The sequence below is a fragment of the Anas platyrhynchos genome, chromosome 9 (genome assembly GCF_047663525.1).
Source record: "Anas platyrhynchos isolate ZD024472 breed Pekin duck chromosome 9, IASCAAS_PekinDuck_T2T, whole genome shotgun sequence".
Classification (NCBI taxonomy): Eukaryota; Metazoa; Chordata; class Aves; order Anseriformes; family Anatidae; genus Anas; species Anas platyrhynchos.
In genome coordinates, this window is record NC_092595.1 from 13292155 (window position 1) to 13319753 (window position 27599).

General features: G+C 39.6%; 1 protein-coding gene across 5 annotated transcripts in view; it reads left to right on the top strand.

Moving 5' to 3' along the window:
• LOC101803486 (glypican-5) overlaps positions 1–27599 on the top strand; it is a 414617-nt gene that overhangs the window by 141314 nt on the left and 245704 nt on the right. The gene's annotated exons all lie outside the window — the stretch shown is intronic.

Consider the following 27599-nt stretch of genomic DNA (forward strand, 5'->3'; position numbering starts at 1 on the left):
GGTTTGTGTTTCTGAATTGGGGGGCAGTGACAAAGAGGAGGGGGAAAAGGGCTGAGGTAGCACTCGAGGCAGTGAGTATCAGATGGTATGCCACATAATGTGGAGACTAAAGAAATCTTCAGAAGAAAATGAAAGATCTTACCCTAAGTGGAAAACGTCACTTGGGTCTGATTGCATTTTTATAAGCACAGACTTGATCACAGCTGGGATGGGACAAGTGGCTTGGGGAGAATTTAATCTTGCACGGAAAAGAGGAGGTAAAACAAGCAAGGTTTTAGAAGAACATGAAGTCAAAGGGAGGCAAACCAGTGAGGAAGGTGCGTATGAAATTGAGACAAAAGGTATGGAAAAGAGCTAGAAAACCAATTGTGGGGAAAATGATTTGAAGAATAAACACTGGAATGTATATTAAGGCAGAAGTTGTGCTCCTGGTCTGGATAGGTATGGGCAGCTAGCAGTGTGCTGGCAGGCCTGACAAGGCCTGGCCACTGAGCAGTACAAGCTGCTTTCCCATGGGTTACCCCGAGAAATGCAGGTTTGTTACCATGTGGGTGTCAGCCCCAGAAGCAGCATGGCTCTGCTTGCAGGTCTCCTCAGCCAGGCTTAGCAACTTGAATGGCATCACGTGGTGCAGGTTTTTTTTCCCTTTCTTAAATCTGCCCTCACAGAGGCGCAAACAACATCGCTTATTGGCCCAGCTCTGCCCAGCGGTGGGCCCCTTACCTAACGTGGTGCAGCTTCGGGATTCTTCTCACAGAAGTTACCCCTATGGCCCCCTGCTACCCAAACCTTGCCATGTAAACCCACTACAGCAGACTTCTCTGAAGTAAGCTTCCAGTTGTTATGTTTTTGTTATTTGCTTCCCTTTTTATTAGTTTGTGGGCTGGGGGTTGTTTAGAGAAGGGAGTGTTATAAACATGATTATTATCTTTTCTTACTCCTAGTTTGTCTTGCTTGAGTAATTGCACTGTCCCAAGCTAATTTGGGTTTATTTTGCTTATGTTAGAGGAGGTGCGAATGGACTGATGTATCTTTGAATTCCCCTGCGTGGTCAGTCTAACCTTCTTAGGGGTGCAGCTGCCTACTGCTGATGGCCAAAGAAGGAGCAGTGTGTGTATGGCAGCAGCACACCCTTCCAGTGCAGTGGTAGTGGCAGTAATCAGTTGTGATCTTCAGGACTTTCATTCAAGCTCTTTTGCTGTGCTTGCCCCTGCCATGCCTCTTCTCCCTTTGATTGTTTCAGAGTGTTTTACAAACAACAACAACAAAACCACCACCACAAACCACTGCATTTTTTGCAAGGCATACAATGTATGCCTTGTATTAGCTGTAATCGTACCTCCAATCATTAAGTATATATTAATTGTAGTTCTCCTGTGGTCTAAGCTTGTCCGGGACACTCCCTCGTTTCTGAGGCTTCATCCTTGATAGAATTAAGAATAAGAACAATTAGCTCTTTGCAGGATCAGGCCAGGAAACTACTTCATTGTTAGACTTTTAATTTCAATATGAGCTTAGTTCTTGACAATTTCAACTGATGTTTCTCATCATGGAAAAAAATAAAAGGTTTGTTCATCAGAGTTAAATTTGAAAATACATTATCAATGATTCCACTTTGAGACCATGTGGTGTGATCCAGGTTTTCCAATTCATAAGAAATTTAGTGCACATTTAAAAGCCTTTTTACCTTCTCCCCCACTGTATCCAAACCCATGGGTGATTTTTTTTTTTTTTTTTTATAGCTGCTCTAAAGTACTACTCTCCTTTTTTTTTTGGCATCTTAAACTCCAAGATGCATTAAAACTAGGGGAGTCAGCATCTGTTTTTCAGAGCAGGGTGAAGTCCAAAATCTTTTTCTATTCTTCTTTAAAACTATTTTTTTTTTTTTTTTTTTTTTTAATACTGTATGTCATGACAGCACTGTAGAGTGGCCACCAGAGAATGTGTACTTACTTTTGGGCCAGGTCCTAGCTAGTATAAGTGTTATAAATTTAAGTACTGTAATGGCAATTCATGCCAGCTGAGAATTCATGCCACCTACACAGGTCATCTTCATGTGCTTTCAGCCTCTCTAACTATTACAAAGGAGTTGCAAGTGCTTGAGTTAAGCATGAAGAAATAATATATACAGCAAACTTGGCACAGTGAGGCTTGCCTGGAAGAGAATCTGACTTCCCAGCCCCACTGACCCACTGTAGAAATGACTCTGGTGTGTCACAAATTGCAGCATCACTGTTGGCTAAGAGTTTGGGTGTATATGCCAAACCTAGCTCATGTTCAGAAATAAACGTGTCCTGATCTGAATGTTGTCCCTTGAATGTTGTTCATCTTTTTGCAGAAAAGGAAGCAAGCTGCTTTCTGCTTGGAGTTGTCTTAGGTTTATATTGTCAAATATTTTGGTGCATGGAAAACCTGCAAGAGACTTCAGGAAAACTCTCAAACTTGGGCTTTTAAGTTGTGTATCAAATATGCCTCAGTTCAGTGTTTTCAGTGGGATCTGTGATTGACTAGCAGGACTAGAAATTGCAGGCCTACTTTTTCAGTGAAGACAAACTTATCAACCTTGTTTTGCTTTTCTAGTTCTCTAATACATTGTCCTCCTGTAGTTCATGGCATTGAAAGCTGGATGTTTTCCATGGGTAGTACAGAAGACATTGTGTGAAATCACATGGTGCTAGAGCTGGAAGAGATCCCAAGAGGCCATCTAGTCCAGCTTTCTCTGCTCTAAGGCAGGATCAGCTGTTTGAGTTGTTTTGGCACATCTCTAACGGACTGCAGCAGTACTTATGGAAAGCTGTTGACAACTAATCAGGAACAGTTGCTTTGTTTTGTATATCTGCCCACTCTTGTTATGTCCACCTCTTCCAGTCCATCTAAGAAAATTTGACAATCAGACTTAAAATACAGGACAGAGCTGGCAACATCCCTTAGAAGTTTTTGCATTTATGTAAGTAAGCCCTCTCCTTTCACGCACCCCTTTCAGGCCTGGTGACTGACTTCATCTCCTAGTAATATTTTTCTTTCTGACCTCTAGCTTCTCAACTCTGAATATAATACTTCTTTCTATAATACTTTTCTATAATGCTTCTCAAATTTTTGGAAACTGCAGCGTTTCTTAACTCCGTAATACTACAATACAGTTGTCATTTGGTTTAGAACAGGCTCAAAACTGAAGATACAGAACCAAAGCAGAAGTCAGAAGTACTGAGGGAAAGTGCTGACTTGGGCAAGAACAGAAGAGTGAGGATCTGTTACTGTCAAATTTTTGCTTCTTTGAGGCAAGTGAAAGATTTAGTCATAAAATAGATGATGACTCTTGCTGAGAGGTATGACAGGTTTTGTGTGAAGGCTGAGAGAATGAGATCACCGTTGGTCTGTGGAATCACGGTGATAAAGAGAAGTCTGAGGAGGCAGTGGTGAAGGAGATCAGCCTATGTGTTCTGCTGTTGAACTGGAAAAAAACTGGAAAATAAAAGGGAAGAAAGATGGTGCTGTTGGTCGGATGCATTTTTTTCCTCTGTAACTACTTCCTACATCCTACTACTTCCTACACCCTGTATGCTTTTACAAATGCTTATCATAGATCTACAGTGAAGTTGGTTCTAAAAGCTAATGCCATTAATCAGCAAAGTGGTGGTTTAAACTGCCATGAAGTTGCATGGTTATGAGTTATTACTTGGTACTTCTTGGAAAGTCAGAAATGAAGCCATCAAATACTCGATAGGTCCCACCTTGACTTTCTCTGTATTTTTTTCTGTAGCAACTTTATGAGAAAAGTAACGAGTGTTGATTTTTCTCATTTTACCACAAGCACCTTGAAATTGCAAACTATTCAAGTAGAATGATTGTTATTGATTTTTCCTTGCTTTATCTCTAGGTTTTATTGCATCCTTAGAATTGTGTAGACATTGAAAAGTATTAAAGAGCTCCTCCAGTCTTTTGAGACTACAGAAAAGCGGTGTTTCTGAAGCAGGAGATGCTTACTCAGTGCTCATTTTAGACCATTTATGGTTCCTAGTACGGTACGTGGTGGGTCTCTTGAACCACTTAGAATTTTTTTTTTATTTGTTGGCTATGCGTAGTTTCTAGTGGATGCTTGTTGTAGAGCTGGTTGTTGCCATAAGATGTACAGAGTTCTAATAAGAGTTATACAATACTTCCATATTTATACTGGATTGAGGAGTTCACCTGGTGATCTCAAGAATCAGTAATTGTTTCCCTTGAATTCGTTATCAACAGATGCAGTATGCTGAGTCTTTTTTTTTTTTTTTCCCTTCTCCACTTGAGTGCCAGGAGTCAGCAACACTGTCACGTGCATGGCAGCAAGTCATCAAAACCAGATGATGTGTTGTCAGGAGGTGAAAGACCTCCACCTGCATATCCCTTACTGGTTACAGTAACAGATCTGTTTATGGAGCCACAGTCCCTTACAGTATCAGTGCTCCATGTCTTCATCAGAGTCTCAGAACACCCAGCCTCTTGGTGTCATGCTAATAACATGCCCAGCATTTGCTACATAAGGAGCCCAAGGTCATACTTCTCGCCCTTGATCCAGTAGACAGTGGTAATATTTTCCCTTTCCATGAGTTTTAGTAGTACTTAAACTTTGGTTGGCATTATTGTAGCTCCAATATGGGACAGTTATGGTTACCTAGCATGGAAAATATTTATGTCCAGACATTGATGTAAAATCCCCATTGCAAATACTGATGGTTCACCTAGGGTGCAGTTTCTGGCTCTGGAGGTGTCATAGTGCAAAACTGTTTGAGAATGCTTTTCTGAACCCTGAGGCAGTTTTTTCATTCTTAACTTAAAAGGTCAGCTATATAAAGTTGAGTTTTAAAAGAACAGCTATATAGACTGCCAGTGGAAATTTTCCTTCCCCTCTTTCAAATAGGAGTGGGTGCCTGTAGCAGAAGAGGCATGCAAGCAGTCTCTCTCTAGGTAGCTTTCTTATTAGACTCTCGAGTGAGTCTAATAAAGAATTTAGCAGAGCTGTGCTTATTTTGCTGAACTGACCTGGGAGGTTTGCCGCCTCTGCATGTAGCTCACTCTTTCCCAGAAACATGACTGAGGACTGAAGGCAATGTACAGCTGTTGCTTATATTGAATGTTTGTAAATGCATTGGGAGTGCTGGAAACCACCTTCTCAGGAGCTTTATCAGTAAATGCCTACCTGCAGCAGCTGCAGGATTTGAGTAGTAACCAAAGCAGCAATTGATTGCTTTCAGGGTGACAAGTTATTTCTTCTGTTCCGATTCAAGTGGCAAGAAAATTCAGCATGAACTTTACAGCTAGAAGCTGCTGCTTGCTGCTTTCAGCATACAAATGAAGTTTCTTCTTGGTATGTGATGTCCGTACAGCAGGTCAAATCATAGGCATACGAGGCAGTGCTGAACTTTACAGTATGGAACAGGCTAGGGATTTGACCAGGGGGGTAAATGGGTTGGCCATGTCCTTTTTCACGGACACAACAGCTTCTGAACTTGTACGGTGTACAGTCTACTTTATTTTATCTTGCCATTGCAAGCTTGTCAAAATATTCACTCTTGACAGTCTTCGTTAAAAGTGTTAAAGGGGCCACGTTAAAAAGGATCAATGCAGAACAACTGATGGCCCAAGCTAAACCATTTTGGAACATCTGCACAGAGGCAGAGACCCCTGGGATCCACTATGCTGTGGAAAAGCAACAGGGCATCGTATATTTGAATACCTTCAGAAGCTTGTCCTTTCTCTCCTCCATAAAGGGAATGAGCAGAGAACCCATGCAACTCTGGGTCTTGCATCTCTATCTGTTTCCAAGTGTCTACAAATGACAGCAAATACATAGTTCTTTAGAAAGATAAACGTTGTCTTCAGAGGATAAATGTTGAGTGAGACATGAGGAAATATTAGTATCAAAGTTCTTTAAGATCCCAGTCACACTCCCAGAGATGCCTGGGAAGAGATGATCAAAAATGGAGAGCCTAGAGACAAGCACAGCCAACTAGCCAAAAAAAAAAAGTTTTATTTTGCTTTTATGTTTTTGTAGTGGCTGATTTTCTTTGTCTTAATAGGGGGCTAAGAATATAAATATTAGCTTGTCATTATAAGTTCTGAGCAGTTCCAGTTTTCCCTCTGTGTACATTGTTTATTTGTGAATGTTTTATGAAAGGTTAGGGAGTGAACAAGAAAGTCAGTGCCTCACTGGTCTGCTGCCAAAGACCTCATGGGCACTTCTTAGCATCTGAATTGTTTTGAGTCAAGCCTTAAGACAGTAAATTCTTTTCAATTACTTCTCAATGTTATTCCCACATTTCTTAAATTAATTTCTGAGAAGAAATTCTCTAAGGAAGTATGCTTGCTTTAACAGCAGAAGGGGAACAAAGGTTTTAAAACTTGCAAGGATTTCATTTCTTCAAAGCTGTGCAGCCTTGCAGGCTGTGTGGGATACAGCCCCGTTCCTCTCTTCATGCTGGCCCTAGCAGATGGTGTCAGTGGGGCCAGGATGGCTCCTGTTGAGCAGTGCTGTTCCACCCAGACACTGCTGACAGCTGGGAAAGGAGGAAAGGTGCTCTGGAGATGGCTTTCCAACAAAATTCCCAAACTGACCCATTTCTTCCTCTGTTTTTAAAGGTTCCATGGTCTTCAAGCATGAAAGCTAAGGGCCATTGTTAGGCTCATTTCTCACCAGCATATTGTGAATGATCAGAATAATGCTATTATTACTTCATTACTTTTTTTTTTTTTTTAATTGTAGTGATTTGGCAAGTATTTTTGTTTTGGCTTTTGATTCTGAAGTATTTTTCCAAGTACTCATTTTTCTTTTATCTCATGGAGTTTTAGATCTTAAAAAAAAAACACAGAAAAGCATATCTATTGAAAGCGTAAGCTATCCAATCCATGTAACTTGTACTTAGTATTACTTTCATCTACTTTTTTCATCTACATAGTCTTCTCTTCCATAAATTGAATGGGAGAGCCTCACTTTGATGTATCCCAGTGGTGCTTTGCTCATCCCTTGCAGAGTTGGGAAGCACTAAAGTGAGAGCCTGCTTACTTGCTTCTTGTGCCTTCAACATGGATGGCAATCGGGCCACTGTGCTTTAGCTTAACCCCCACCCTTCACTGAGCAAAATCCTGAAAAATAAACAATGCTCAGGGAAAAGAGGTTTGGCAGAAAAACCAAGCTAGCATTATGGATGTTATGGCTATAAAAACATAGGGCTCAGTTTGCAAGAAATGGAGTGTTCTGGCCCCAGTCCCATAAAGCACTTAAGCAGAGGCTTAGTTTTAAAGCAAGGAGCAGAAGGGCCGATGCCTAGGAGGGCTGACCCCATTCTCCGTGGCACTTCTGGGCTGGGGAAAGGACTTGTCTTGCAGGTGACTCGAACCAGCTGGGGCTTGCTCTCCAGTGTCACTGCCTGAACAGCAGCACCGGGGTTGCTGGGCACAGCAGGTCCCTGTGGCTGCCCAGGGGTGTGCTGCTGAAGCCTGGTGCCTTGCACCCGTGTGCTGCTGCCTGGGAGAGAACAGCAGTGTCTCCCGAGGAAGGGGAGGGAGGTATGGAAGGAAGGAAAAGGTGTGGGAATGCTCCCGTACACCAGATAAGACGTTTCCTTCACCCAGTAGGTTCTCAGCTGTGAAGGCTTTTGTGCCCCCTGTCCTTTTTTTTTTTTTTCTTCAGCTAAGCACACACACATAAGCACTGTGCTCGTGAGCTGTGCTGTCCGGCAGGAACAGACACGTCGTATCAAAGGGGCTCCTCTTGGAGAGGAGGGAGTGAGTTGGGGCTGATCTGTCACTCAGCTGTCAGGCATCCTGGCATTTTCGTGATGAATTAGGCTCTGTTGATGCTTTGTGGCTTGGCTAACAAAAAGTCTGTTTTTTTCTTTACCAGATTCCCTAACACTACTCCAGTATATGATCTTACCAAGTTTTCTTTTCTTAAATAGACTGAAAATGCAATACAGAGCACTGTAGGGAGAAACAAAGAATGTGCACGTTTTAAGATTAATTTTATATCAAGTTCTATTTTTTTGTTTGTTGTTGGTGAAGCTGCATTCTTGATGTATCAGCAATGTCTACTTAATATGATGATCTAATTTGACATGCTTAATTCTTTGTTTTCCTTCAGAGACCACAGGTATTTTGCATTGCAGGCTACTTGCATGTGTGCTTTATGGTTTTATATGTATGTATAACATTGAGTGAACAAACCTTGATCTTTTTGTGGTGTAAGTTATGGATACTTTTCCCCAAGAAATATTTCTTTTTCATAAAGTGAAATGAATATTGTAGGCATCAATCTTTCTTTGATCTCCTTAGTGTGTTTTCATAAATCACTAGTGTTGATGGTTACTATGTTCGTTTTTTTCCTTCCTGAAACTGATTTACTGTCTTAGTCATACTATTCTGTTGCTATTTATAAGTAATAGAAATCAGCCGTCTGGTCTGTATTTTTGGACTCTGTAATTTTATGTTTCAGTATCTTAGATGACATTCCCTTTATTTTTACATTGCTGTATGGCTAGCATTCACAAAGTAGAGGTGACAAAGTAAAGCCACATTTTTGAATGGCTTTCTATAAAATGAATCTTTTATATTTCAAACCAACTTGGAAATGAATTATCTAAAAGACACCAGTGCTTCGAAAGAGCAAAAGTAGATTTTCTTGGAAGTGTCTAATGATGAAAAAAGTTGCAAAGAAAATATCTGGAACAAAAGGTTAGTTCTGATTCGATAGACATGGCTGGCATTGCAAGCAGACTTACCTCCCACACCGCATAGCAATGAGAGGAGAGCTTGGTGAGAAAGTTCAAACTGCAGAAGATTATCCTTTCACAAATAAACTCTTTTAACAGGCCCTTGGTGAAAATAGTAAGATTATACCTCTGAAGAGAACTACCTCTGTGAAGAAGTTTTTATGTCACTTAAAACTTGTGGAAACCTTCAAATCTTCTTTGAGTAAAAATATCTTATTTAAAAGGATGAAAAGTTACGCGTTTTCTGTCAAGATTGGGTCTACTGTTTTTAAATTACTTAGGGAACTACTACTCTTTGTAGAAAAAGAACATTGAGATTTGCAGAGCAAAATATAATTTTGTTCCTTTTTATTACCACATTTTGTGAGGGTCTGGAAGTTTCTTTAGCTTCCGAGTCATAGTGTCTAACTCATTTTTATGTACCCATTTCATTTACTTGGGAGTGTGCAGTTTGCATTCCTATGATAAAAAAAAAAATTTAATGGGTGCAGTTCCCATTCAAAACCTTACACAGGGAATATCCAAATACAAATTGTTAAAATAACTAGTTTGATATTCCAAAGTAAATATAGAAGCTTTCTAAACATATAGAATATACTCCTATGAAGAATATACACGATAAGTCAGAATGTAAAAAAATTTGTTTAAATACATATTTTTTAAAATTGTATCTTTTGGATATATTTCAAACATAGGTCTTCTGTACAGCAGTGATAATGGCACATCAAAAGTGTAGGTATGGTATCGGAGTAGTAAATTGGAAATTCACGTAATGTTATTTATAATTATTTAAACTCAAATTAGGTTGCAGTTCTGTTACAGATAATGAATTAAGAACAAAGCCTGGATAACTCTAATGGTGGGGTCTGTGGGGAACATGTTTTCTGGTATATTTTGATAATGTGACAAAAAATGAAATATTTGTGTATATTTCTGTAACTGATGAATTTTATGTTTGTGACTTTTCTGAAGTCCCTCTTACAATATAGATCCTGTGCCCATATACTTGGAGAGGTGGTTTATGTATTTTGAATGAGAACACAAATTCCTCTTGCCTTTAAAAAGCAAAATCAATGATGTTAATATCCTACACTTTTTCATCTTTATTTGCCAAGAGAAGCAAAAAGTGTTCTTAAGGAACTGTGTTAACATGGTTGCAATTGTGTTTTTTCACATTTTTTTTACTGAAACTGGCTTACTCACTGCCTATATAAAATTTGCAATCTCAGAAACTTCCAAGGTCAGATTCCTGACAACCTTGACACTAATTAGGATTTGTTTAGTAAATACATCCTGATAATGAAATGGAAGTAAATGTCTATCTGTGATGAAAACTGTTGAAAAACTTGGAAAAGCTATTCAACTGAGTTTAATATAATGTGGTTGCAAAGAGAAGAAAATACTTAGCCAATTATCTGTGTGTCTTCATTGGGAGTGAACTATAATATTTGCTGTGTTATGGTAATGCTGTATATAGTTATTGTAATACTTAGCAATGGAATAGATGGCTGGCAGGAGTAGAGAGAATGTAAACCGTTCTTACATCCTCAGCCTCTCAAAAGGCTCTATTTATAGGCCTCTATTTGTATTTGGAAAGTACTTGCTTTGCCCCTGGTTTTCCTTTTTTTCCCAATTGTTTTTGAATGGTCAGTTCTGAAGCAACAAAAAAGGAAAATATTAGTATTGAATTGGACTGCCAAGGAAGAGCACGCATAATCTTGATTGATACAGCCTGAATTGCATGCTTGCTTACTTAATGCCAGTGAAGACCTTAATTTTGTGGCTTTTGTTTTGAAAACTGATTCCTCTTGTTTTCCTGGCCCCATAAATTGTTTGGACTACATTTGATAGGTTAATTTTAAATAAAGCTTTTTGCCCTGTGTTGTTTCAAGTGAAGCTTGGAACATTCCTGGGGAATGTTTCAGAAACAATACAAGTTTCTCTTCTTTGCATATGGAATAAGTAATAGTAGCAAGTCCTGAAGCCTGCTGCTGCTCTTGTTGAAAACTTGCCTCTTGCAGGGATTGGTACGAAGGGAATCAAGGGCTGAAGAGAATATCTTTCTTTCTTGCAAGACAAAAAAAATATGGACTGCTACAGGGGTATGAGTAGAAACACCATTTGTGAATACTGGTGATAGATTGCTGTTGTAAATATGGGGCTATGCTTTCTAAGAGTATTCTGACTCTATTTCCAAGTCAAAAATTTCCTTACAGGCAGTAGTGCAAGCACAACCTATTCTTCAGAATTAACCCGTTAATCCTACTTATCTTTCAAATGAGTCTAACTAAAATTCAAATCTGGAAGTGCATTATGCTGAAGAATAACAAGGATACTGGGAGAGTGTCTTTCAAACCAAAGTAACAGTAAAAAGTGCAATGCTATATCCTGTAACAAAGAAACATACAGCAAACACATGCTTTCAGGAGGTTGAGACCGCTGAGTACTTGATGTTGGACAAAAATCTTTGGTCTCTGAGGATTGAGGAAGGAGGTAGAGACGTGCTGCCAGAGGTACTCCCATGTCATTGGAATGGCATCCTTCAAGGGGGATTTGTGGTCTGAAGTGATTATGGTATGATTTCACGCAGGTCTTCGATGTTGTCCTCTTTGCCAGTATTTAAGGCAAAATGCTTCATCTTTGCAGCAAATGAGTATTTAATCCTAGAGGAGTAGGATTGGCAGATGGACTTCTGTATGTGATGTAGCCCATCCCCTGCCTAAGGAAAAAATAATTATATTTAAGCCCTTTCTGTCAAACGTTTTTAAAAGTGTTCTTAAAGACATCTAAGATGGAAATTTTGTAATGTCCCCAGACATTCTTTTGAAATCTTTCCATTATTACCTTAAGAAAGCATCTCTCAATATCTAACTTAAATTTCCCTTGCAAGCTGTTATTACTCATTCTATCTCGTGCATGTATGTTTTTTACTCTTGAAATAGAGAATAGGTTATTTCTGCATGCAACATGATTTTATGTACTTGAAAATTGTGAGTCTGTCTTCTCCATGCCTACTGGTACCAGTTTCTTCAGCCTTTCTTTATTGGCTAAATTCCTTAGATTTCTGATTATTTTTTTATTTTTTTTTACTGCTTTCCTTTATACTCAGTATATGAAGTGTGTGTGTGTCTGTGTGTGTATATATATAGTATAAAGTATGTGCTTCAGCTGCCCAGTTGTTTCCTCAAGTAGCATCAAGCATCACAGGTGCAGAACTGGGCCCTGTGGCAGGCAGTGTGAGGCCAGTAGGTCCCTTCAGGTGTCAGTGAGGTGTCATGAAGGAAGGAAGGAGTGAAATGAATGCTTTGTGGGTCAGGAAAGAGTAAAACTGAAACTCTGGCCTTGTATCAATCCCACTCATCCGCTTGTAGGCAATTTACGAGAAGAAACTGAGATTTTGAGGAAGCAGACAGCTGTTGGAGCTGGAGCATTCACTCCTAAGTGCTATGAATTGAGTAAAGCTCTGTTCCTGTGTTAAGTTCCACATCTGTCAGGGACACCTTTATGCAGAACTTGGTTACATGAAATGCTGCAGGTTTAGTCTTTGTGGAAAACAGTAGAAGTGTATCTTTGTTCTAGGATGAATTATCAGTAGTCCAGCATACGCGTGATTCTGTTCTTCTATTTTTCCAGAATACATAAGACAATTCCGTGGATTATTTTTTTCTTGTCCACATTTCAGTACATTTCAGGTCTATGGGTAGCCTTTAAAAATTACCTCCTGGTGTTTATGGAATTAGGTGTTGTCTTATTTTGGCTATGGTTATGTGCCCTTTTTTGTAGGCTAATGGTAACATCCTTCTTCACACTAAAAAGTTTTCTGAGTTGTGCAGATGCTACAATGATTAAAACAAAGTGAAAAACAATTTCATGGGAATTAAATTTTTTATCAGCACTGAAGGAACAAACAAAACCTAGTTAGGTGTGTGTGATGATAAAGCAGCTGTTGGTTTAATTCATAAGAACATCAGTTTTGGAAATACTTTTTTTCAGCTGCCTTTTAAATGGGGTTGGCTCAATCCAGAGCTAGTTCAGAGTGGCATAGGCTGCAACAGTGTCTGTTACTCTGGTACCTAACAGCCAAGTGATTTCTGACAGGACTGTTCTGATTTGCTTTGGCTGAGGATGAAACAGATTTTTTTTTTAACTTGTATTTTTGCAGTTACATGTGTGCTGGTGTATTTCTGCTAATGTCAGCTAACCTTTAGGTCTTAAAACTAACTGAGTATGCGACAGGCAACAATTTTCTTCCATGTACCGTGAAACGAATTGCTTACATTTCTGCTGTCATCCCACCAACAACCGCAAAGGGAACTGTAACTATTCATAAACATGAATTAGAGGTTGTTTTTTTTTTTTTTTTTGGTACCTACAAAAATATCACAAGAATGAAAACCTCTTTCAATTCAAAATACTGCAGAATACGTTCTATTTTGTATTTTCCTTGATTTTCCACCGAATCTTCTAGTATTGAGAATAGGAGGTCAGATTCCCAAATAAATTGTATTGAAAAGTTTATTCAATTAGGGCATTTCCACTGTGACATGGATATCTTGTATTTGGTAATTTAATCAGAAGTGGAAGTGTATTGCATACAGTTTAAGTTTGCCCTCTGGCCTGCCGTGATGGGATAGCCTTTTTTGTATGTATCAGCAAATGGAGTCATTTCTGCTCAGTCTTTCCTCTTGTTTCTCCAGCAGTCTAATTTTATTTATTTATTTAGGTAATGGGATGAGAGTTTGTCATATTGGAAAATTCCAGTTAGGAATACATCTTGTTTTCCTCTTAAAATTAACTCTTGGGAAAAATAATTAACTATGCTGCTTCTTTTTTCCTTGATTGGGTTTTAAGAGTAGCCAGCAGAGCAGTGGGAAGAACATCATGAATCTAAACAACTGTGTCTCTTAGGCCCAATGCACATAGAATTACAGCTACCACAGTGAATAAATTTATTTGGTGGTATAATCCTTCACTGTGATGGAAATTGTAGTGGTCCTGAGTTGTTAAGCAAACATCTATGAAATTAGATTGGCTTAACGGGATGCCAAGAGTAGCTACTGTACTTTGCTTCATACTGGAGTTAAATATAAAGAATACTAGTGATCGTTTAAAATCTAAAAGAAAATAGCCAAAAGCAGCATATGTTCAGATGAAGAATTTGGTCATGCATGTTTTCCAGCAGCTGTTTTTATTTTAGGTTTAATTTAAAATACGTTCAGCTTAATTCTGTGTTCAGAATCATCAAAGCCCACCAAAAATCCTCAGATTTTGTTTCACAGAGATCATTATCACTTCTGAGCAATTGTATGTTTATTACTTTCATATTTTGCATTTCTGGGGTTTCGTGTACTACCCAAGGGCATGGTCGAACTCAGTAACAGGACTCGGCATGCTTTTCATTTACCCTGTTTCATTATCACAGGCATACTATATTAAGACCTGCTCTAGAAACAAGCCAGTTTTACTTTTTAACCTCTCCTGTGTTTTATTATGTTGCTGGGATTCTAATTTGTAACAACAACAAAAAAAAGTTACAAAATGAAGGGATTTTTGTACCAGTCTCCATTCACTCTCTGGTCTTTCTATGAGGTTTTTCCATAATGAAATAGTACGTGTGGGTGCTTCAGGTGACTGATCAAAGCAGCAGAGAGGCCACGCTGGAGATGGTCGCTAAGTCCTTTCTGACTTAGAGTACTTTTTCTTGGGAGATTGGTGTACCTGGCAGACCACACTGCCATTGCCTTGTGCTTCACCTATCCCAGCAAAAGCTTGTGCCCCGCTGTGTTTCTCATCAAGTACTCTACGGTGTGCTGTAGTCCAGAGTAGCAATGCTCATATCAGTAATCTCACAAAGGTGAGCACCTTTGTTCCATTTCTTGGTTAAATTTGGGAGAACATACCCCAGAATTTGCAAGGTCAAAACCTAGTGGGATGCTGCTTAGGTTGGTATTGTAGTGAGCCTAGTTATATAAAGAAGTCAGAGGAAGAAAGCCGAGCTGTGGGCACCAGGAGTGAAATGATGTCTGCCTCCCAGTCTGCATTACCTCTGCAGCAGATCATCTGGTTGCATATGCTGCTGAAGATGCTGCGAATAAAAGGAAGGCAAGTTGGGGCTCCCTCAAAACTGTCAATTGACAGGGAAAATACAGCATTGGACTGCTGCTAGAGCTGCGTGAGCTGAGCACTGCCATCGAAGGGTGCGTGTGAGGGACCTGGGCTGTCGGGACCTTCTGGCAAAGGGAGTGTTGTTGAAATGTGGCTGCTGCTCAAAAAGGGTCTCCGAATTACGGCATCCAGGTAGGAGGGGCAGGTCCTTTCGCAGCACAACGCCTGCAGTACCTCTTCAGTGCCGGGCTCCAGCACTGCAGGTGGGGGTGGATGTGGGAAGTGGCAGAGCCGTGCTGCATGTGTGCAAGAGGTGGGTGCTGTGTTGCGGCAGCCGAGCAGGTGCAGTGCTTGCAGCACGAGACCTGGCAGGTCTGCCCTTACCAGACCTGAGCCTGGTGCCATCTGACTGAGACCAGAGAATAGAGATCAGACAGCTAACAGTAAATTACTTTTTTTCTTTTCCTTTGTTTTACATTATTGTAGGCATGCTTTATGAGGGCAGTGTCTCTTGGCACCCACACTGAAAGCACCAGTGGTTTAATTTTGCTTCAATTTGAGCCTGTGCTGCTTTCTTGTGGCTGGAGAAAAAGGGAAATGGAACTGTTCTCTAGTTCACAGAAGGAAATAAAGAAATGTGTGTTATTCATGGAAAAACTCGTGGTACATGTTTTGAAAAGCAGATGAACATAGACTATATAGCTCAAACCAACTGCTTCTAGTTCCTATTTACGGTTAAGTAAAACAATTAGTGAGCGAAACAAGTTTGTGTATTCAGGGCAGTTTAATTACAGCCTTAAACAATAAGTTGGGTTGCATTGAGGATTGCCAACTCCTGTTGCTGTGCTGGGCTGCTGGGTGGTCTTGGACTTCGACTGGGTGCATCATGCCTGGACTGTCTACATGTTTGGGTCTGCAGAGGCAGGATGTTTGTGAGACCACGCTCCTGTGAAGTTTGTAGCCCAATTTCTCCAACTCCCGAGAGTTTTAGGTAGGCAAGGCAAGTATGTAATCATGCAGGCTCTTTGCCAGAGCTTTTGAATGGGGAATGTGATTGAATTGTCAGAGAATTGAATTGCCTGTCAGGAGGTGGTCAATTCCAAGCCTGCTCTACACATTTTCCTCAGATTTGTTAATCTCCCTGCCCTAGCATCCCTGTCTGAAAAACAGGGATAAAAATAGTTACTGCCTACTGTGAGGTAAACGCTGTATGATGGGAAAGTTGCAGTGTTGGTAAATACTACTCATGACTAGCGGGAAGTGAGAAGGCTACTTCCCAGAAGCATAGGCATCTCACCAACAACATAGCTGACCTGTGAATGCTATACTGTGCTATCGGTTTGCAAATCAGTAGGAAAATTCTGGCTGGGAACCTTTGAAGTACTTTTTGGTAGTGTGTTTTGATTTGTTTGTCTTTTTAGTTGCTCTTCATTCGGTGAGTCATCTGAACTTTTTTTTTTATCTATTGAAATTCAAATTTCATTTTTGTTTATTTGGAAGTGCTTATAATACATATTGAATGATAGCAGTATAACTGTACTGGATTCCCATCAATCTTGGTACTTCTCTTGCCTCTAGCTTGCTGGTATTTGAGCATTATAGAGTGGCTTAAACCCTCTCAGTGTCCTATATGGAAGGGAAGCCCTGTGCACCTTTTGGAGGTAGGAAACAAAAGCACCAAATCTTGATCGTGTGCTTTTGAATTTAACAGGTGTGAGATAAATCTTCAGGAAAATACTCAAGCACTGGAGAAAGCCTAAAGCGTTCTGTGTACACTCATGTACATGTTATTTTCTCATGCTTTGTCTGTTAGTTGGTTTGGGTCTTGTGAGACGTCTTACACTGTGATTAAGGATCTACACATCCAACAGGGGCATCCAATTTTAAATGCCCCATTTTTGTGTACTTTTGGGGTTACCCTTGGGTGATTCCCCATGGAAGTCACAAAGGAAGTCAGAAAGTGAATTTGTGGAAGCACAGAATGGTTGAGGTTTGGAGGGTTGATGGGAGGTCAGCTGGTCCATCCTCCCTGCTCAACAAGGTCACCAAGAGCCCAGAACTGGACATAGTGCTCCAGGTGTGGCTTTACCAGTGCTGAATAGAGGAGAAGGATCACCTTCCCTGGGCTGCCTTCGCTGCTAATGGCAGATTGCTGGCTCAGAATTTTCTGTTATCCAGTCATGTGCCCTTTTGAGACACCATTTCCCTGCAAGTTCATGTTCTGTGCTAAAAACCCCAATTTTCTGTTAGCTTTCTCTGTACACTGAGTGGGGCTTGAAAGCACTGCACACATTCACTGTGCTGCTCTTCAAGTGAAGTGATGTGGTGCATAGTGTGCTGCTTTACTGCATGGTTGATAAAGCATGATTGATTCTTGAAAGCATTGCTAACACTGATTGAGCATGTTGTTGGAGCTGGTAGCTCATATCCAGTCATTTACCACAAAAAGGTGATTAGTTTTTGTTAAGTGGATGCAGTCATAGTTATTGAAGTGTTGGTATAACTCTTGTTGTTGACTATGCACGATGTCTCTGCTTGAATTTGGCAGTCCTTAAATGAATAAGACTTAACATTGGAAAAGGACTTGTTTGGGATTATAAGGTGTTTTTAAAATCAAAATGTTAAGTTTTCACTACCCTCCAGCTTGACAACATCCTGTCTGATTTCCTTCATATTTCCTAGGACTGTCTGAGGTTTCAGACAAAGTCTGAGAAATTTTAAACCAAAAGAAAGGCTATTTTTTTTGGTGGTCTTGCACATCACCGTCAGAAGTGGGCCAGATGAGTGCATGAATGGATCTCAGAAGTTTGTGTGCCATAAGTGGGGAAATGGCTTCTAAACTAAGAAATTTGAGTCAAGAATCCTTGGCTAGGTATGGTGGTTAAAAATAGATACTTCAGTTGTCATTATTTGTGGTGTCATTTTTTAAACAAAAAATGAGTCAGCGATGAAGCAAGCATAATGGAGAGTTGTGGTCATAGATCTGTTATGAGCATTTTTATCCTTGTTTTCAGCTCTCTTTTCCCACTGTTCCAGTTTCCCTAACACCAAACGGCCATAATGGTACCTTTCTAGCATCCTGAGAATAGTCAAAATGAGTTCTACACAGCAGAATAAGACAAGGCAGTTTTAAGACAATGCTTTCTTGAATCTTGTTTTTTCTTTAATCATCAATTGGCCCTTGACTCTTAGGTTGAACACAGGTTACATATACCAGTAAATAAATTTTGCTTAATGTCTTACTAGAAAGATCACGTTGAAATTTATAGGTAAAATATTAGAGGTCTGATCTGCAGTTCAGACTTGAACTTGGAGATTTAGAATCTTTACCTGGTTTCAAGAGCAGAAATGTTCAAGCGATAAATGACATTAATGGTTTTATAGTCCTAAAAAGATCCACATTAATCAATCACTGTAGTAAATCCTCAAAGCATCCTTCCTTTCACCAGGTATACAATATTGCAGTCTGCCTGCCATACATGTTTAGAAACCCACAGCCTGCTAATGTGATTGAGGTCTGTCCCAATATGTGCAATGAATCAAGACACCAGGAGAAATAAGGGTTTTACACCCTGTGTGGGGTCCCAGACCTCTCTGATGGCCTGGCAGTAACATCTGCCTGAGGTTCTGAAGCAAAGGGAGAACCTGGCTATTTCGGTACACATTGTAAGCAGCACACTGCTTCTGAATTAGAAGTGATTTCTTTAGGATGCAGGAGAGAAGACTTAGAATTTTCTTATAATGTACTTGTTTCTGTGAAAAATGTCTTTTAAATATTTTAAATAAGTGCTACTGCCCTGATAATTATGCTGTTTGCTATTGTTACAGGTCTTGAATTTGTTACTAGTCTTCAGTGTCATCACTTGACTTGTGTTCAGGAAAAAAAACACATGAGAAAGCATTGATTTTGACAACAACTGTCAGCAGATGATAATGGAAGTGATTTATAATCTCATTCAAGAAAAATTGAATGCATGTGTTCACCAGTCTTTTCTAATTATTATATTGCTGTTATTTACAAAATAGAAGGTCATTCGGACCTCTGTGGAGGTCTTGACATTGTTACTGACGTATTTAGTTAGTGATTGAAAAAACTTACTGCATTATTTATGCTACTATGATAATGTGAAAGTATCATGGTCTTCTGATCTCCTACATAATTTTGATTCATTTTCCAAATTTCTTTTGGAAGAGAAAGTTGAGGCATTTTGCCTATTGAACTAAATGCTCATGGTGATTGTGAGCGGAAGCAAAAATGTCTTAGAAGGATTTATATGTTTTGCCAAAAGTTGATGAACCTTGGTTTTGTTGCACTTCATTACAATTTTAGGCAAATGTTTTCTATGTAGGTATAACAATGCTCCAGATAAATAACACGTATTTGACCCTTCTCATATAAGATCTGTGTCACGTTTGTAGCATTAACCCATTGTAATAGAGATGCTTTTTTCCTGTAAATATATCCCTGAGCATACTCAGATGTCAGCTTACAGTAATGGAAACAGTTTTTCTCAAGAAGATGTGAAGTAAATACTGTGACTTGTTAGGGAATGTTTCCTCCATTTATTTTCCTGAAGCTTGGTTCTTAAGATATATCTAATTTCTAGTCCTCCTCTGACTGCAGAGAAAGGGAGAGTTTGGCCAGGAGCTGTCAAGCCTGTGACCCCAAGGTTCCTTGTTTCCAACGTGGATGTTCTGCCTGGCCCTTTACCCTCCTGGGGCTTGTCCCCAGCTCAGGTAATCCAGCCTTCAAGTCTCCTGAAGGGGAGGAGGGAGCCACAGAGAGCACACAATGGCTTTGAGAAGCATTTCAAATACTTTGAGAGCCTGTAAAACAAGAATACTTATATACTTTACTTACGTAGTTATATAATTAATGTAGTATTTTACAGACACCAAATCAGTGTTAAGTCGTGGAGTAGGCAAACATTAATCTTGTTCTGTCTTAGTGTTCACTGCCTTCTTTTGGATATACTGCATAATACCAACCACGTGAAAACTACTGAGAAAATTTTGTTTGCATTATCTGAAGACTGGAGACAAAACACTTCAGTTTAAAGCTGTCTTTAGGAGGAATATGTCGACAGGCCTGCTGGAATGAATATTTCAGTAGTGTGAGCTAGTGCCTAAATACTTCACTGTTGATGCCCACCTCTGAAAGAATGTTAAACTTGAAAATGAAGCTGAATTACATGTTCATAGAATTAATTGTGTGACCAAGATACCCCTGGATCAGGTCTGGCTCAGGTTCCTGGTGATTAATTAGAAATTTTTATTTGTTTGTATATAAAGAATGAGTGTTTGCAGTCTACTTGGCCAGTTCTTCAAAATCATTCCTGCATTTTTGTAGTAGTTATAATTGCAATAATGATGAAATAGTTCCCATTGCAAACAGTGACTTTGGAAGTAGGCCCAGTTTTGGCCAAACCCTTTCTGTAAGGAGAAGCCTACTCTTCATTCATTTTATCACAGGGGCATCTTGAGAATCCTGCTGCTGGACAGCTGAGGGTCACTTAAACCAGCAGGACTGACCGTGTTGGCTGGTGATCAGACTGGCTGCTGTTAGTGCAAAGGGTTCTGTCAAGGAGTAACGTACAGATAAACGCTGTTAAAGCTAATTTGTTGTTAAAATGTCTTTTTTTTGTAGCTCCTTGCTATCTTACAATCACTTACAGAGTGAATGAAAGCGCCATGTGTTTTTTTCAGACTAAAGATAGCTAAGGAGGTACCTGTGTCTGAGAGATGTTCTTTTCCAGACCAGGGACCTACCCAAATCAAAGATAGGATCCCTCTGCCTGTCAGTCCCTGCTGCCAGAGGTAACCAGCCTTCATCCCAGCCAGTGACGGAGTGATCTCTGACTGGGCTGGCTCAAAATGAGCCTTGTGTGCTCAGCCAGAGCCCGGCATTGACACTTCCGTGGCTGCTTTGGCTGTAGCGGGCTAAGGAGAACCACCGCTGCGCTTTTTTATATGTACCCCGGTTTCTGTAAAACGTACGATCTTTCTGTGCTTAACTACTGAACCTTTGAATAACAAACCTCGAAAGGTTGCTGGTGGTTGTGTTGTGAGCTTGCAGCGGTAGGGAAATTCCAGCAGTATTTTGGTAATTGCTTTCGCTTCACAATGGGAATAAATAATAAACACATAACATGCAATACCATTTTGATACACTGTAATTAATTTGAAAAGTGATAAGAGAAATTTGAATTGAAAATCTTTTAATTGATTTTCTTCATATGCTAACTTTAAGGTTACCTAATCTTTCTGAGAGCTTTTCAAATGACTCACTTGGATTGATTCCCAATGGAATTTTCCTTCCACACTAGATTATTGTAATTAATTTAAAAAATTGAGCTTAGCCTTTCCAGGCTGTCAGTATCTATGGACAGATGTCCCAATAGTGGCTGACTGTCAGGAGTGATTAGAGCTGAACCTTGGGGTTGTTACGGGGGAGAAGGGGCGTGCTCGTTACTCCTCAGGTACTGTTCATATATTATTCATATATTTATTGTTCATATGTCTAACCACTGGTTATTAAGGGTGTTGTAGAATAAGGCACCAAATTCTCACTGCTCTTAATTTGAGTTTTTAATGTGGGAGAAGGCCTTGTACAATGTGATTCATTCAAGAAGCTGCTGGAGGACTTGACCATTGCATGCACCCTGTTGATGCCTGAAAAGTTGCCTCTTGCACTGCAGACAGAGCCTACAAAAGACAACAATGTCTATTCACATAAACCCAAAGCCTCCTAATACAGTGCTTGCTTTTCTCTTTTCAAGAACCAATTTCAGGGCTGTTTGCAGAATACTCCAGAACAGGGTTTTTAAGTAATGCTTTTTATAAGGACATCCAGGAGTGCTGCTTGGCCTTGTAAAGCATCAGATTGGACTCCTTTTAGAAATGTGCAAGAGGAGGTTGATTACAGCTGTGTGAATTGTTCTCCTGTAAGTTGTGGGTGCTTGAAACCTGCCCCTTTTTGACTTTGAGAAGCTTGTGAGAGTTGACATCCTATGCAATACTGAAGATCCCTATGACTATCCTACTTCTCCCCAGGCACCCCACTTGTTCGTATGTATACTTGAAAAATGGCTTTGCAGTTCTGAGCTTGGAATGGGGTCTGCGTACCTGCTTACTAGTCCAGCTCCCTACATGGTTGAACTTACCATGCCGTTAGGTCCTCTGAGATCTTTCTTGGCTTCTGTTCCTTAGAGAGGAGGAAATAACTGTGCTTTTCATCAATGGAGATGTTACAATTTGTGAACTTCCGTAATGATACATGATTTCAGTGGAGAGACTTAGGAAGCACTTAAGTTACAGCTCTGTGATTTGCACCTGCCCATTCTGTACTAGCATGACAATTTCGTTCCTGTTCTGGGTAAGCATTGCCTCAGCAACTCTGTTGTATGGCTGAAGTATAACTCATTTCTGGTCTTCTTTAATCTTCCCTTGACCTTGAAATGACTGCTTGAAGTTTATAGCCCACTTTTTAGACAGGGAATTTATTAGAACTTTCTGGATTTACTGATTTCATCTCCTAGCTTTCTGAGGTTCTAAATAACCCTTACACTCTGTTTATCCCTTTTATATGGGACATACAGTTCCTAGAGAAAAACTGTGAGGATCTTAAACGATATTGTCAAACAACTCTGCAAGCTGGCATCCAAATGTTCTTACAGTTATCTTTTCCAAACCTTGCTGAGACAGGAAGCAGCAGTATCAGTGTTAGCAGTAGTGACAGACTTCTGCAGTTAGTGAGAAGCAAGAAAGTATTCTCAGATTGGTGGCTGAAGTGTCTTATCCCCCTGTCATTTTAGAGGAGGCTGAATTTCCTTGGCTTTAGGTGCAGAACAGTAGCACACCAAAGCATGCAAGGTCATTGAAATGGACGGAATTAAATGAGGGAACTCAAATCAGATTTCAGTGTCAATTAATCCATATCAGAAATAAATTTCCATTACTTCTGCATTCTTGCTACAACATTGCTACTTCCCTGTTGATTTTTCTTTTCTTTTTTTTTTTTTTGGATCGTTTGAACAGGGTGGTGAGATGTGCATAAGTGTAACAGGAGCCCAGATGTTTCATGAAGGTACAGGATGACCTATATCTCAGTATCTTTGTAGTCATCCATCATTTTTCAGGATTTGTTTCTTGTAGTTTCCTAATGTAAGCTTTTCTTCTTACAGCACTTTGTTGCGTATGTTTCTGGCTCATTTGTATCTTGATTGCAAAATTGAACCTAGAAATACTGCTGTAATTCAAGTCATGATTAAAACCAAGTATTTTTTCCACAGGCAGCAGAACATGCAGAGCCTTGTGTTGTCTGGATTTAAGTTTCATGTGTTGGTTCTTTGATGTCTGATTAAGTGTCAACTTCAACAGAAGCATTTCCTGCTTCTGAAAAATCTGTAATACTTCTTGCTAGAATCTAGTATCTAATAACAGTTCTCTATGTATCTGCCAATTTTCACAAGACTTGTATGAAATGGATTTACATTAATCTGTCCAGTAGATAAAAGTTATGAGACAAGAGAATATTCACCTCCTAAGTGAAATACAATTCACTTGGGTTAGCAATTGAACTAATTATCCCATAGTTTGTTTATGTGTGGCTGAACTTTGCTACTGGCAAAATGTGGTGTTTGTAATCTGTAACGTATTACAAAGAGAATATTTAAAAGAAGCCAAAATCAAAAGTTACTTGCTATCTCTTCTCCTTGTGATACATTTCTTCCCAGCTATTGCCTCTCTTCACTGAGTATAAGATTTTTTTTCAATGAACTGCAGACAGTGGTGATGAGCAAATTGTGCAAGGTTTGCCCCTGGCTTACATTTTATCAAATGTGATCCCACACATCTAGTGAGCGTTGGAAATGAACATTTCGCAGTAATGTGAGAGCGACATGTGGCAGCCCCTCTGAAGGAGAGGGTGCTGTATTTGCATCATGAATTTTGGTCATTGGCTTCGTCAGCAGAAAATAACAAGGTTTTTGTTGGTGTCTTCTGGCGTTTTGGTGACCTAGTGATAAAGGTGTGTCTGACTCAAGCAAAACGAGTTCTAACAGCAGGCATGTAAGTCTGAGAATTGAAGCCTCATTGCCCCATAACTCATCATTTCTTGCTTCCCTCACTTCGGACTTGGCAGCTGGAAGCAGCAAACCCCACTTGTAATCAGAAGTGCGGTGGTGGGGTGCACGGTCCCGCTGCCGGTGGGGTGTGGTGTGGCAGAGCACTCAGCCAGGCTCTGGGTTTTTGCAGAGCAGGACTGGGTTACAGCTTGGGGAAAAAAGTCTGCTGGAAAATGTATCAGCATTTCAGTATTAACTCCAAGCTCGATCACTGGAAAATCTTGTAATTTAAAATACTAAGCTTCCCATTACAAAATCAAAGAAAATTACTCTCTGAACTGGTGAAAAGGTCTCTTGCTTCGGGGAGATAAGATGCTCTCAGTATCTAGAAGGGCATGACATTTTTCCCTTGTTTGATTGTATTAGGTATATTAAATATGACCTCAATGTTTAAGGTTGCTCAAGCTGCAAGAGTTCAAAAGATTTCAAATGAGATTTTTTTCAATTTATTTTGTTAAACCTTCGCAATAATTGTAAATAGTCATCCTTTTAAAGAACAAATATTAAGAGGTCAAATAATCCATATATACATATATATGAGTCTGTATTCCATTACAAAGAAGAGTTCACAGGAGAAGAAACTGAAGAAGAAATTGGTGTGTAAGTTTAAAAAAAAAAAACAAAAAACAAACAAACAAACAAACAAAAAGCTTCAAGCCTAATGAAAGTGTATATAATTGTGGAACAGCAAGTATTCAGATGATGATGTATGAGGAATACTAGTTTTCAGCTGTAGGTGTTCACTGTTAGAGGGTAGACATGATTAAATATCATCCAAGAGAACAAAACAAATGACCTTAGTGGTGTTATAGCTAGTGAAGTGTGATTTTCTTTCAGTAATATAAGATTGTCAGGCTTATTTTCAAGTTTAAAAATCACAGAAGTAAATTAACTTAGTCATTCTTTATGTTGATTCTCGAGTATTCTGAGATAACTAAAAGTTGAATTTAGGAAAAGAGCAGTGGGTTTTCAGTTTCTAGTCTTTTGTTGTTAATTTTTTTTCATGGGTGTCTCTAGTTCTGTACAACTGATGTTTGGTAGTTCTCTTATCTTTCCTAACATTAGGTATTTTTTGTTTGTGTCAAATTCTAATGTTCGCCAGTGTCAGTAGAGGAGTCTCAGCTTTTATTAAAAACAAAACAACAATGACTAAAGACTTTGCACTTAGTTGGAGGTAACATGGAAGTAGTAAGTAATGTGTACAAGGAAATATATTTTAGAAAATCCAGTCCCAGTTTCTAGTTGCAGTGTTTTTCCTTTTGGTGGTGACATTGGATTCATGAGCTCTGAGTGAAACTGATGGTGTGGACATCAGGATGAGAGAACATCCCTCCATATTCTTACAGTTCTGGCAGGTGGGTTGTAGCAGTGGAGCCCCTGTATTCCAGTCCCAGAAAACACCATATTGTATCTTAAATGACATTCCTTATGCTTTTTAGCATACACCACCACATTAACTTATTTTTCATAAATACCTTAGCTGGAAGTTTAAGATGATTTTCTGTACAGGAGGGTGCTCTCTACTATCAACTTTGTGACTGCCAAAGCTTAGCTAGTAAAATGTAGCCTTTTATCATATTTTACTTTGCAGAAAACTGTATGTTTCAATGAGATGTTAAAGTCAGACCACATAAAGAAAAATACAACTATATTTCTCTTCTACTCATCCAAAATCTGATTTCTAGCAACTGGAAGTAACTCAAGAGCCACAGGAGGGTTTGGTCTTTGCATGCAGACATCTGCTGTTCTTACCTTCATGGGTGCAAGTTTTCAAACCATCTGTACAAACCAGAGTAGCAGAGGTGGGATGAAATCCCCTGTCCTTGCAGAAGCAGAGGGGAAGAATGAAGATCTGGTGATTACGGTAACACGAAGAGCTTCCTACTGGGAGGGGTGGGAAGAGAAGCTACAGAAGGGCCTCTGGCATCTCGGCTGGAACTGCACAGGCCCCTGTGGCAATGGTGGAAGCAGCCTGACAAGCTGGGCTTGGGCTGAGCTGCCGATGGAGGCCAGGGCATCCACCTGCACACAAAGCCAAGTAGTTTAATCTGGGGAGCATTTCCAGTGATTCTTAGCATACTGATCAGAAGAGAGGCATTCAAAAAGCCTGCAAACCTCCCCCCCCCCCAAAAAAAAAAAAAATAAATGTAAATAATGTGACCTTGTGACCTTCTGTTCTTCTGTTTCATCAGATGGTTGGATGGTTCATTCACATTCTTTTTAATGGAGTAGGACTGGTAAAAATTTTCCACTGAGAAATACTTTTTGCTCAAGTGTTGTGGTTTTGTTAGATTTGCAGGAAGATGGAAGTATTGGTTTAAAAAGAAAACCCAAAAGTTAAGGTTTGGCAAGTTAAACAGTCATTTTATTTCTGTGGTCTCAAAAACACAAATCAAAACAAAGAGAGTATTATCATTTGGCTGCTTAAACTATTGATTCATAACAAAAATGATGACTCTAAATCTCTCTGAAATTCTCAGAGAAAAGCCAAAAAAACCCCTTGAATTCTTCATCACCCATCTGTATGAGAACAACCTTGCTTTTGCAAACTGCTCTCTTAGTTGGTTAAAGCTGTCTTAATCCACAAGTGACGTGATTTGAGATGTACGTAATGTGAAAATCTGAACATGAGTTACATGATGTAATCCAAGATGGATCTTGCAGAAATCTGTGTTGGCAATTTGGTGCTGGCAATGTAGCCCAGCTGACCCCTCTCTCCAGCTCCAGAGGGTTTGAAAGAACATATTTGTTGTATATTTTCATTTGCTGAGTGATTTCATTAATTCTTTCAGAAGTTTAAAAAGAATGGAAATAAAATATTTTATTTCACGAAGTTGTGTTTCAAAGCAATGTGGTGGTGTTCCCTGGTGAGACCCGAACAATATACACAGTTCTCAGTGCTGAGTGAGGGGACTGGTTCCTATTCTGACCACGGACGGCATGTCAGTGTTAATCCAATATCTGGCATTCAGTTGCTAGATTTGGATCCCTCACAGCATATTATATTAGACTGAGCTGTAACTTATACACCCAAGACTGATGTTAGATGTCACGCTCGTACAAATTCCCACTTGTCATATTTGATTTGTCTGTTTTGTCAGAGGAAAGTATCTTCTAGATTTACATCACAGTAGGTTTCCAGGAGGAGATGGGAGAGAGAAAATTGTCCTGTACTGCCACAGACACACCCATATGCAACATAGTGGTGCAAAGGGGCAGAGAAAAAAATTTTTGAAGACTTTGGTGTTCTGGAATATTCAGCAGATAGTCAGCCAGGACTTGATAAGGATTTTATAGTTGTGGTGAAGTACAGAGACGAGCAATAATTTGTCTTCTCTGGGTTATAAAGGAAAACTGTAGAAGGGATACCAAATTCAGCACTGTGTGGGATGATGGATTCTGTGTGATTAAGGTTTCTAGTAGTGCCATACCGGCAGTAGGATTTTCTTTGTCTTCTTTTTGTGTTTGCTTGAGGATTTAAGTGTAGGTGAAAATGTTATATATGACTTATTTGTGGATTAGCAGGGAAGAGCTTTGTCTTACTATTGTCACTTAAAGCTGTTAGAGCAAATAAATGTGGCGGGATGCAGGAGCACTGCCAGATCCACAGTGCACAAAGGATAAA